The sequence below is a fragment of the Alligator sinensis genome, unplaced genomic scaffold (genome assembly GCF_000455745.1).
Source record: "Alligator sinensis unplaced genomic scaffold, ASM45574v1 scaffold1931_1, whole genome shotgun sequence".
In the NCBI taxonomy this organism is placed as follows: domain Eukaryota; kingdom Metazoa; phylum Chordata; order Crocodylia; family Alligatoridae; genus Alligator; species Alligator sinensis.
The window spans coordinates 29,019-40,444 of record NW_005842866.1 but is presented as its reverse complement, the minus strand read 5'-3'; positions in this window follow the sequence as shown (position 1 = coordinate 40,444).

Genomic DNA, 11,426 nt, shown 5'->3' with positions numbered 1-11,426 from the left:
TCATTGGTTTTCAAACACCTTTCCCACAGGTCACCGTCTCCACTGCGAGCTTCGACCTTGTTCTCCCACCAGTGCTTGCTACCTGGCATCTGCCCTGGAGATCTGCTATGGGGCTCACCGTTCCCCCATCCACATCATTCAAGGCAACCTGAGTCCAGGAACTCCCCTTCCCATTTGGCCAGGGCCCCATTAAGGACGGGTCCTTGGAAAAAAACTGGGTTTCCAACTAAAGTCAAAGATTGCATTTTCTCACATGCAGCACGCAGTTCCCCCCCCCCCCCCCAAATCAGCTGCTGGGAATTGGGGGTGGAGGGGTGCATTATAAGCAAGGAAATCTGGTAACGGCAGTTTCTGTAGCAGAAGCCTCTATAGGGAGAAGGCAGAAGGAAAGGGGTATGTCCATGGGGGGTAATGTGATGAGAACGCGGCCCCCCTAACTGCTGCTGCTCAGTGACTTACTGCTACTTGGCAGCATCTCCAAGTATCTTCCCTCCATCCTGCCTTTCACAAACGAAGCACGTATCTCGTTTGGGGGGGGTTGGACGTGAGAACATATGGTAGATAAAAACCATCTGATTCCTACTGGAAATGTCAACGTCTTGTCAAAAAGCAGGTTCCCAAAATGGCTCTCTCCTGCCTAGTCCCCTACTATGGGCCCAGGGCCCCAGCTAGCCTGCCTCTCCCCTGACCTGGGATGCCCGTGATGCGCTGGCCCAGCCAGAGGGACACTGCAGTGCATTGGGGGAGATACGGTCCAGCTAGGCAGCCAGGGCCATACAGAAAAATGCGGGCATCTCAGCCCGACGACTCCCAGGAGGCACCGGAGCAGCACCCACACACCGCGTCCCCAGGCTTGGGTGGAAACCCTTTGAGTCCCACATTGGGTTGGAAAGTCCCCGTTTGTGCATGGGGAAGTATACTTATTTTCCAACCCTCTCCACCCCTTGACGGCATATATGGCCCCATCCCAAGGGGGGGACTTTCCAATGGTGCATTTCTTGCTCGCGGCCTCGGAAAGCTGCCCAGGCATTTGAGCCACAAAACCTGGAACCACAGCTGAGCCTGGAGAAAGGGGGTGCGGGGAAAGCACCAGCCTCCGATGATCTGCATGTTCCTTTAGCCCTATGCTGTAAAACAAGCCCTGAGCTACAAATAATACAACTGTCCAGTGCAGCATTTGAACCCGGGACCTTGCCACCAAGAGCCCCAGCTCCCGTGCATGGGAGGCAACCACATCCCCGGCATCCTTCGGCAGCAGGGGTAGGCTCGCCGCGGCTCTGCAAAGCGATGCCGGTGTCAAGAGCCAGGCAGGAAGATTCATCTCAACCGTCCTTCTCCGTTATTGTTCCTCGCGTCCGCTTGTCAGGACAAAGCCTTTTATTAGTTATTTCCGAGAGCTCTTCTCCTCGCCGGGCGGCACGTTCATCCCTGTATCTCAGCCACGCTCCTGTGCACGGCCTCTAAATCCTGTTAATAGCTCTGCCGCTCTCCACAGACGCCGCTTAATATACACTGCCGCTCAACCGGCTTCCTGGAAAAGAAGACATCCATGTCAAGCTGTCTGGGTGTTTCCCGAGTGCCACGAGTTCATTAGCCCGTCATGCCTCACAGCAGACATGCTTCCTCCGGGGAAAGCCACCGGGTCCCAAAACCTGAGATGACTCGCAGCATCTCTCAGGACCACGCTGCCCATGGGCGAAGACAGAGATCTCGTGGCCAAATCAATGCCAATAACTAGATCAGGAGCTGGCAACTTTTTAGAGCAGGGGGCTGGTGCTTGGACCCCGCTGCCCCTCTGTAGCGCCCGGTTTCCCGTACCCCCTCTAAAGCAGCCTCCATGTACCAAGCACCGATGGAAAGTGTGGTCTTTGCCAGCTGGTTTGGTGGGGAGCGGGGCACAGGACCTCAGCCCTGCACAGGGTGGCAGCGGGCAGCTTGAGAAAGCAGCCCCTTGAGGAGGATATTGCACACACCTGGCTCCCTCGCTCCCTGCCCCTGCAGGCTGGATCCGAATATCGTGGGCCGGATCCAAGCTCTTTGCAGGCCAGATCCGGCCTACGGGCCCCAGGTTGCCAACCGCTGAACTAGGTGAGCATCTTAACCCTGACTGGCTGTGGCTTCACACGTCTCCGCTCTACCGACATGCTCTGATTCCTGCTCCAAGGTGCAGCAGCTGTGGCACTACTATTCAGGCAGCTGAGGGAGTCAATTGACTTCATGGCTCATTGATTTTTACTCCATAGAGGTTACCGATCACATCTTCTTTCGATGGCATTGATGTTCTGCTGATCAAACTTACCTTTCTTCAGGCCGTTTTGCTGTCTGCTACCTGCTCCTGGCCTTTCCCTTCTTATTTCACAGCCCTGGAGGCTCTTAAGCTCTTTTCAGCAATCGCTAGGGTTTCAGCTTTAGTTAAGCAGGAAAGGAAGGGTCAACTGAAGATTAGGCTCTGTCCCCGCTCTATGCAGCCATCACTCTAGAAAAAAATCTTATTTTCTTCATTTGGCCCTGAAAACCCAAGTGTTTGATATGCCAGGAAGTGCTGTAAGCAAGAAAATATGATATTCTCAGGCCAGCTGTAGCCCAGGCACTGGGGTAATGAAGCCACAGCAGGCCAGGACCCGGTCCAGGAGTCAGCAGCCAGGGTCCAGGTGGGCATGGAGTTGCTAGGTGTCCGGAGCTGAGCTAGTCCGCCTCTAGCACTGGAGTGCTATAGGGGAGGTGATCCCACCGCCCAGATGTGATGCAGACACAGCAGGAACTCTAGCACAGCCCTCAGCAAGGGCCTGAGAACATACCAGGGTAATCGTGACCCCATCAGGACAGAGGCCAGTGACTCAAGGATGTCACGTCATGCCTCCAGGCCTCAGATCTGCCTCTATCAAAGGAGGAGAGTCAGGCTTCCTGCCTACAGAGAGGCTATAGGGCAGGGCCTGTATCACATTGGGTCTATGTACAGCCTCTTGCACCCTGGGGCTTTGCTAGTGCTGCAAGAGCCAGCCATGCACACCACCAACCCTCCCCACTGCCCGCTTCGCTGCCCTTAGCCAAGGAATGGTTTCCCCTTCCCCAGCCCATGCAGGGAACAGCCCCCCTCGACCGCATAGGAGAAGGTATCCCGAGAGACCCTCCCCATGCCGCATGGCTTATGCCGACCTGCATCGAATGCAGCGCCTGCCTTTCCTGATCGATAAGCCCCTCGCCAGACCCTCTCCAGACAACACGGCTTCAGCGACGAGACGGCTCCCTCCAGCAATGCCAGCCCAGCTAGCTCTCCTCCGACGCGCCCAGGCATCCCCAGGGCAAGGTACATTTGCTGGGCCAGGCCAGGCTCCCCCCAGGACTCTCTTTCCGGTCTCCTGCAGGGAATGAACCCATTGGGATATCAATCAAAATCAGACTCCTTCTCCTGGGCACCCCGCTAATGGATAATAACCTCCTACACCTCCTGCTTGGGCAGGTGGCTTTGAGCTCTCAGGTGGATATGACCCTTCGCTGCAGAGGCAGAGGGGAGCTTGCTGGAGCAGGGGTCTCATGCTTGCACGGGGGCCAGTCTCAGCTCCACAGGGAATGTCTAAGCAGGGTTAACACCTAAAAAGGGGGTGCAGGCTAGGGGGGTGCAGGCATGGAAACTGGGGCTCTCTACAGCTGAGACTGGCAGGAAGTCTGTGGTTATGTCACAGCTTGGAAAGGAAAGGATGCGGGCACACGGCAACACCTTTACCCCAGAATAAACTGGCTTTGCTAGGGGGTGGACACACATGCAAGTCACTACACTCACAGTACAGCTACCTCTAGGCTCGTGAAATCTCAGTTACCCTGGGGATATCTCCCTGGGGATACCAACAGATGGTGCATTTAACCTGGGATAAACCATGCTATCCCAGGACAAAGTACAGTCATTCAGGCATCCATATCTGTTGTCCCAGGATAAATCCTGAAATGGTTCATGAGATAAGAAGCACTAATATTTATCCCGGGACATTTCAAAGTGCACTTGGTCGGTTATCCCAGGATCGCGTCATTGCAATCACAGAAAAGTGGCCACATATTCAGTCAGTCACTGATCAGCAGGGCGATGTGTGTCCATGCCAATCCTGGGAGATGTCTGTCCCAGGACAAACAAGGCACTACTTATCCAGGGACAAATGCAACATCTGTTCCTAGCCTGTTTGTTCCTCCTGGCCTAGGCTGTTTCATCCCAGGGCAGCACCTCCTGCAGGCGGGCAGCTTAGGACAGCCAGTTGCATAGCCACTCCCCACCCCAGAGTAAATTTGCCCTGGAATAAACTCCAAGGTGTCATGTGCACGCTCTCAAAGTCCTCAGCCCAGTGCCTGTGAGTGGAGAATGTAATATGGACTGGGATCAGTGAATACAGGCATATAGGAATGAGAAGAACGAAACAATAAACTTTATTGTGGAGCGGCAGGCAACCTTGGCAGACCCTTTGTCTGTCTCTCTCATACTAACCTGACTCAGGGACTGTCTGCCAATTCCTAACCTCTGCAGTCTTCTACGTAAGGAAGCGTCTCCAAATTATAACGTGTCGCATGGCAGGCTGCCTGGGGAAGGCAGGGTAGAGGCTGGCACGTTGCTCCCGACAGGCCTGCAGCGAAGCACACGGGACCCCCCACGCAGATCACGGTAGTGGTAGCAGCAGCGAGCAGGCTCTCGATACACTCCCGTACGGGCCAAGGCACAACCGGCTGCGCAGCGTGGTACTGCCCAAAGCCGAGAGCTAATGAAGTCGGCTCTGTGCCTTTCGAGCCCGGAGCATCTGTAAATGAGGAGCCTGGAGACCGATTCAGGAGTAGGTCAGAGCCGACAAGGGGGATGAGAGAAAGGTCTTGCTTTTGCAAGCTGCCTGAGAGACTCCGTCTCAGCTGGGCTGTTAGAGCCATTTATACCACGCCTGGCACCGCGGGGTCTGAGAACGGCAAAGACACGAGAAGCAGCAGCCGCCGCCACATGCAAAGCCCAAGGAGTTTCCTCTTCGCAGCAAGCCCTGCTCTTTCTTCCTTCCTTCCTTTCTTCCTTCCTCCGCCTTGGAGCCCAGCCCACAGCCCCCACCTGCGACAGGGCTCATCAGAAGAGCAGCCCAACCTGCTGGAGCTTCTTTACAACTGGTAATTGGCCCCTGGTTACATCAGGAGTCGCCCGGTTCCTCTCAGTGGGGTCACTCCGGTGGAGGTAGAGGCAAGTAACTGAGCACAAGAGCCAGGATCGGGTCCCCCCCCCCCGGAGTGGGTAGCCCGGGTTCATCAATGGCCAGCGAAGCCAAGTTGGGGGAATGCATGTAGCCCATATGTTCTCGTATACCACACGCCCCCGTATAAGACACTCAGCTTGTTTGGGAAAGGTAGAACGAAGAGCAAAGGATCTTTCCTTGAAAATCCTGGCCGGCAGCAGCGAGGGCCTGAGTCGTGACTCCGTGAGTAACCGAGTAGCAGCCGCGAGAGAGCCCGGCCTGCTCACAGCTTGCAAAGAGCCTGCGCCTTTGCTTTGGCTCTTTAGGCGTATGCTGCCAAACCTCCTATCACCATATTTCCTTGCTTATAACACGCACCCCCCAATTTGCAGCAACTGATTTGTAGGTGGGGGGGGGGATCTGAGACTGTGCTTTAGGAGCAACATGGCCTGTGTCTGCAGGGGGAGGTTGGAGTAGAGGCCCCCTGTCCATACCTGTCTGGGGTGCCCTTGAAGGATCAGCTTGATACTAATAAGCCGTGGGCCCTGGAGTCCAGGATGCTCCACCAGCATCTTTGCAGGGGACAGCAGCCTGGGCTAGCACAGGGGAGAGGAGGAGGTTGATTCACTAGGAGCTGGGCTCCCAGGGGAGTTGTTAGCTCAGGCGCAGTGGCTCCATCAAACCCGGCAAGGTGGCATTTGGGAATTTGCCTGGAAAGGGAGAGATGCCGTTCGTCTTCCTGATGGATGGGCAACTGGGGCCTTTGCAGACAGCCTGAACTTCAGCAGTGGCAGCTGGTTTGAAGCAACGTTTGCTTTGCCCATCATCCCGGCATAGGGTGGGAAGAGGAGAAAGACACGTCAGCCCCACCCTGGCGCTAGCTGGCAGGAGGAGACAGGCTGGGCACTGCAGCCGCGCTCTGCAGGGTTGTACGCTGCACCCACCACCCTGGTATCGGGGTACCTAGGGCACAGCCTTCCATCCCCACGAGCTTGCAGGATTGGCTGGGGCACTGGAGAGCCATGGAGATCTCTGCCACCAAGCAACCCCCTGGCCTTGGGCATGTTGCTTTGCTGCTGGTCGGGGTGTCCAGAACCCACAGGCCCCTCCGGGTGGGCGCTCACACACAGCCGGGCCCCCAAAGGGGCTCAGCCTGCCCCTTCCTGAGGAAGCTCAGCTTCTTGGGAATAGGTACCAAGCTCTGGCACATACATGAGTGCGCCAGGGCTCCCCCAGCCCACCGCTGCCCGTTCTGCATCCCTTGCACCACGGGACGGTGGGGTGTGGCATGGGGGTTTCTGCTTTCCTCTGCAGCAGAATTAGGATTGCTCCAGTGTCTATTAATAACCTTTTACAGCAGCAAGATGGTGGCCGTGGTCCCCCTGCTCTCCCTGCAGCAGGGTCGGGTGTGATGCCTGGTGCTGCGTCAGGGGTGGCTATGGTTTTGCTCAGAGGTTGGACACTGGGATTGTCTGGGCTGGTTTGGACAGGGCTGATGGGTTTGGACTGGATGTGACCTCCCCAGGTCCCTTCCAGCCCTGCCCCTTCTATGAGCTGAGGGGTGCCTATGAAGCCCCCAAACCCCACTTGCACCATCACCCGTGACCGATCACCTCGACAGGGCTGCATATCCCGCCAAGGGGGTCACGGCAGGCTGTGCTGGCCAGGACGGGCGTGGGACGCCTCCCCGTTCTCCCCACCATGGCAATGCGGAGCTGTCACTCCGGCCCCCCTCCCCAGCACAGCATTCACCTCCCACTTCTTTTGGAAACAAGAAAGACAGCGTGTGGGCGGCTAATGGAAAGGGAGAAAAAAGGGGGGAGGGGAGAGAAGAAGGGGGGCCGGGGGAAGGCTCCTGCCTGTGCGTTTTAATGGGCTCCGCTTTGCTTCGCTTCGCTTTCTGCTCTTAAAAGCTTCCAAGGAGCTTTTCTTTCCTGCAATCAGGGAGCGCCAACCCCACCTCCGCCGCTCTAATGGGGCTTGCAATGAGGTCTCAGCCCCCCGTCTTGTGCTGAGCTCTCTGCTCCAGCAAGCCTGGCGGCGTCAGCAGCGTGGGGCCTGGAGGCCGACCGGCTGGCGCTTGCAGGACCCCGTGCTCTCTGGAGATGGGGCAGGGCGGGGAGGGCTCCAGTGCCACCCCGGCTGGGTCAGGACAAGCCGCCCCCATGCTGCCAGCTAGGCAGGGGTCATTGCCGTGCTTCCCAGGACAGCAGTGTTCGGTCTCGAAGGCCCTGCCGGCCTCTCTCCTGCGGTTGCCCACTAAGGAGAGGCTGGGCGCTCTCTGCAGCTCCGTGTCCCCCTGCATGCCCAGCTCTTGCTGTTTCACCTTGGGCGAGTCCCTTCCCTGCTGCTTCCCCTCCCCTCCACATCCCGTTGTCTATTGAGGCCGTACAGCACCTAGCACAGCACGGCTTTGCAGCTGCTTGGAGCCTGCAGTGCTAATAATCATGCATATCATTCATACACCCCCCAGCCTCGATGGCTAGACGTCCGGTCACGGCCTGCCAGCTCGGCTCCCTGGGATCAGGGGGTCTCTGCGTTCTGCATGGGTGCAGCGCCCACGTGGCTCCCGGGGTACGGGGACATGGGAGGAAATCAGCATCCTCGTGGCTTGCACCCATTGCAGGGCTGGTGCAGGTCGCCAGTGACACCTAGTGACAAAGAGTCGTGGCAGCAGTCGTGTCCGGGCAGTGGCTGTCAGTGGGGCACTGTGCCCAGCACCCCTGGAGCCGCCAGCACCCACCGGGGCCTCCTCCCTCACCTGCCAGCTCCTGTCCTACAACATCACCATCCCCAGTTGCCAACATCTGGCACAGATGAGAGCTCAGCTCCCCCCGCATCAGCAGCAGAGACAGCCCGAGCTGAGCGCTGGCTAGAACCGGGCCCTGGGTTCGACGCTGTGCCCCACCAAGGCTGCCGGGACCTGGCCGAGGTTTCGGGGTCTGGCTGATCTGTCATGGCCTGAGGACGCAGCGCTGGCCCGAGCACTGCCACATTATGGACAATGTCTAGTATGGGTGACACCAGGGGACCCCTGCGTTACTGCCCCTTGCTAGACAGGATAGGAGCCATGTGTCCTGGCCCCTGTGCTGCTATTCACCCTCCTTGCCAGGGGCTACTCCACTCCTGCCCCTGGCAGGTCCATTTGGCCCCTGGTAGCAATTAGGCATCTGCCATGAGGCTCAGAGCTTGCAGGTTGCGGGAGCGGGGGTCAGCCTATGGGGAAACTGAGGCAAGGAGCTGGTGGGCCTAGAGTTAGCCCTGTGCCATGGAGTCAGCCCCGTGCCTTCTTGGCGGGGCCGCGCGCAGCGCTCGATGACAGTGTCACGGGGCTGCTGATGAGATAATGACTGTTTTCCCGTCTACCGGAGCAGGAGCTGCTCCTCTGCTGCAGCTGGCACCACCCTGCGGCAAAGGGAGTAGCAGCTTGGCCCGGGGGGGCGTCTATTCTCACCCCCGGGCCAAGGTGGGTCGCAGCTGCCATCTGCACAGCCCCCTTCTCCATGCATCCAGCATCTCTCCCCACCCCAGGACCTGGCGTCCAGCCATCCAGCAATGCCCCGCTGCCCCACCCAAGGCAGCAGAGGCTAGTGGGTAGAGCACAGAGCAAGGACCCTTGCATGCAGGCCTCCTGGACTCTGTTTAACCATGAATGCTTTCAGGCAGGGGGCTAGGGAGATAGATGTACAGCACCTAGCACAGAGGGTCGCTACCAGCTGCCCCTGCTTCTCCCTCCAGGGTAGCCTCCGCGCTGTGCTTCCCGACCTGAGGGCTGGGCGTGATGCAGACAAACCCTGCCTGCGCGGGGGAGACGGGGGCAGACAGCTTGCCAGGGCCAGGTGCCCTCTCCGCTGCAAAGTGCAGCAACCTACTGGCAGGCATCATGTGGGCAATTATCACCTGCTTGGAAGCAGGCTCCGCGGGGGTGGCAGCGGGTGATGATGAGGAACGGTGCACAGGAGCCTGTGTTCGGGGGTCTGTGGGATCTAGGAAGGGGGGACAAAGCTGAGCTGGGGGTACGGGGTGCACCTGGCTACCCCCACGGCCTTGAGGTGGTGCCTGTCTCCCCGCCTGGACAGCAGATCACCCCCCACAAGATGTCCATGCACCTGGCAAGAGGAGGGGCCCAATCCTGCCCTGCCTGGAGCAGCATCACACACATGGGGAAACTGAGGCACGGGGCAGGGAACCGATGCATCCAAGACTGTGGGGACAGGCAAGACCAGTGCTAAGCTTGAGGCTGATTTACCTTCTACCCTCCCCAGCGTGTCTCCCCATCCTTGCTGCTGTAAGCCTTCGCGGAGCTGGCAGCAGCCCCCCGACGGGGCTGGGGGAGGACGCCACCACTCACAGCCAGAGCCAAAGGAGCACAGTGATGCAGCAGGCCTCGGACAGGACGTCTCCCTGGCATTTGCTCAGCTGGAGCGCCGGCAGCGTGGCATTTACCTAGCACCGGGCAGCCAGGGGGTCCTCTCGGGGGCTCTTCAACACGAGGCATGAGCCATGCCCTGGGACGGGGCCCACGCTCCTAGCCTTGCCTGCGGGATGAGGTGCTCGCAGGGGCCTTGATGGTTTGCAAGTGCCCCAGGGTGAATGTCTGCATGCAGCTGGGGGGCATCTTTTCCTGCCAATGGCCCTGGACATAGTCACACAATGCGTCCTCTTGCAGCAGACCAGAAAAAGCCCTCTTTCCCAGCCCTGGCTGCTTTATAAGGCTCCATCTCCACCCAGTGAGGCCAAAGAAGAGAGATTAAATGCAGGGGCTTTGTTGTCTGGCAGTGCCAGGCCAGGCTGGACAAGACCCCACCATGCAAGATGCAACGCAAGCACAGCAAAGCCCTGCGAGCTGACTCTGGAGTAGACCAGAGGCAGAGGCCGAGTGACTCACCCAAGGTTATGTGGCAAGTCGGTGGCAGAGCTGGGAGCAGAACCCAGGTGTCCGGGTTGTACGTCCCACCTAGGTGCTCTCCTGTCTGGGGTGCGAGGTGCATGGAGGTGCAAGATGCGGGAGATGACCGTGCCTCTCTGCACAGCACTGGTCAGGCCTCATCCGGATACGGCATGTCATTCTGGGCTCCGCATTTTAAAAAAGGACGTGGAGAAGCTAGAGGGGGTCCAGCGGCGGGACAAAGATGAACAAGGGCTGGGAAGGCAAGTCATAGAGGACAGGATGAAGGAGCTGGGCATGTTCAGCCTGCAGAAAAGACGCTTAAGACGGGGGACATGAAAGCAGTCTTCAAGTACATGGAGAGCTGCCCTAGAGGGAGACACCTTTTCTCTCTCACTGCAGAGAGGAGGACACAAACCAATGGCGTGAAGTTGCAGCAAAGCAGGTTTAGGTTGGATCTCAGGAAAACTTCTTCAGGGAGGCAGTGGGATTGATGTCTAGGGAAGAGGGGAGGATTCTCCATCACTGGAGGGGCTCAAGGGGAGGTTGTACAGCCCCTGGTCAGGGATGATCTACCTGCAGCAGTGCCCGTGCGCTACTTTGGGGGTTTCCCAGGTTTCTGGGCTCCTCTCGCTGCCGCATGGGGCTGGGAGGGATTTTTTTCCCATCCTGTTGCTACACATGGTGGAGCAGGGGGCCAAGGTGGCTCACCTTCCCCAGAGGCACTGGGTGCTGCTGCAGCCCCAGCTGGGGATGGGGACTGGGCTATGCCAATGCTCCTGCTGGGACCAGGGTCTTGCCCCAGCGCTAAGGGTCAGACCGACACTGCATTTGGAGTCAGGAAGGGATTTCCTCCGTGGTCACACTGGTACAAACTTTCCTCTGCACGGCCTGTGTCTGGGATCTCTCCAGCGTCTATGAACAACCTTTGCAACAGCTGGATGTTGGCCATTGCAGCCCCCGTTTTCCCTGCGGCCAGTTTGGGTGCAAAGTCCGGTGCTGCGTCAGGGGCGACTGTCATTTCAGGAATGGGTTCGACAAGGACTCGCGGAGGATGGTTTGGACAAGGATGACCCTGCCTCGGGTTCCCCCTGCCCCTCCACGATTCTGTGGCTGCAGACTTGGCCGTCCGTGCTCCAGCCCCGCTACCCAAGGATGACCAGGAGCAGCTGCTGCATCAGTGTTTCTAGCCACCGCCTCCGCAGCTGACATCTCCTCACCTCCAGCTCTGGCAGCGATGCCTGCATCCCAGGCTGCTCACCTTTACCGCGGCCCTATAAATAGCAGCATGGAAAGGGCAGCGGGGAATGTTTCAGCTTGCAGCAGGCTCAGAGAAACTGAGTCGCTTA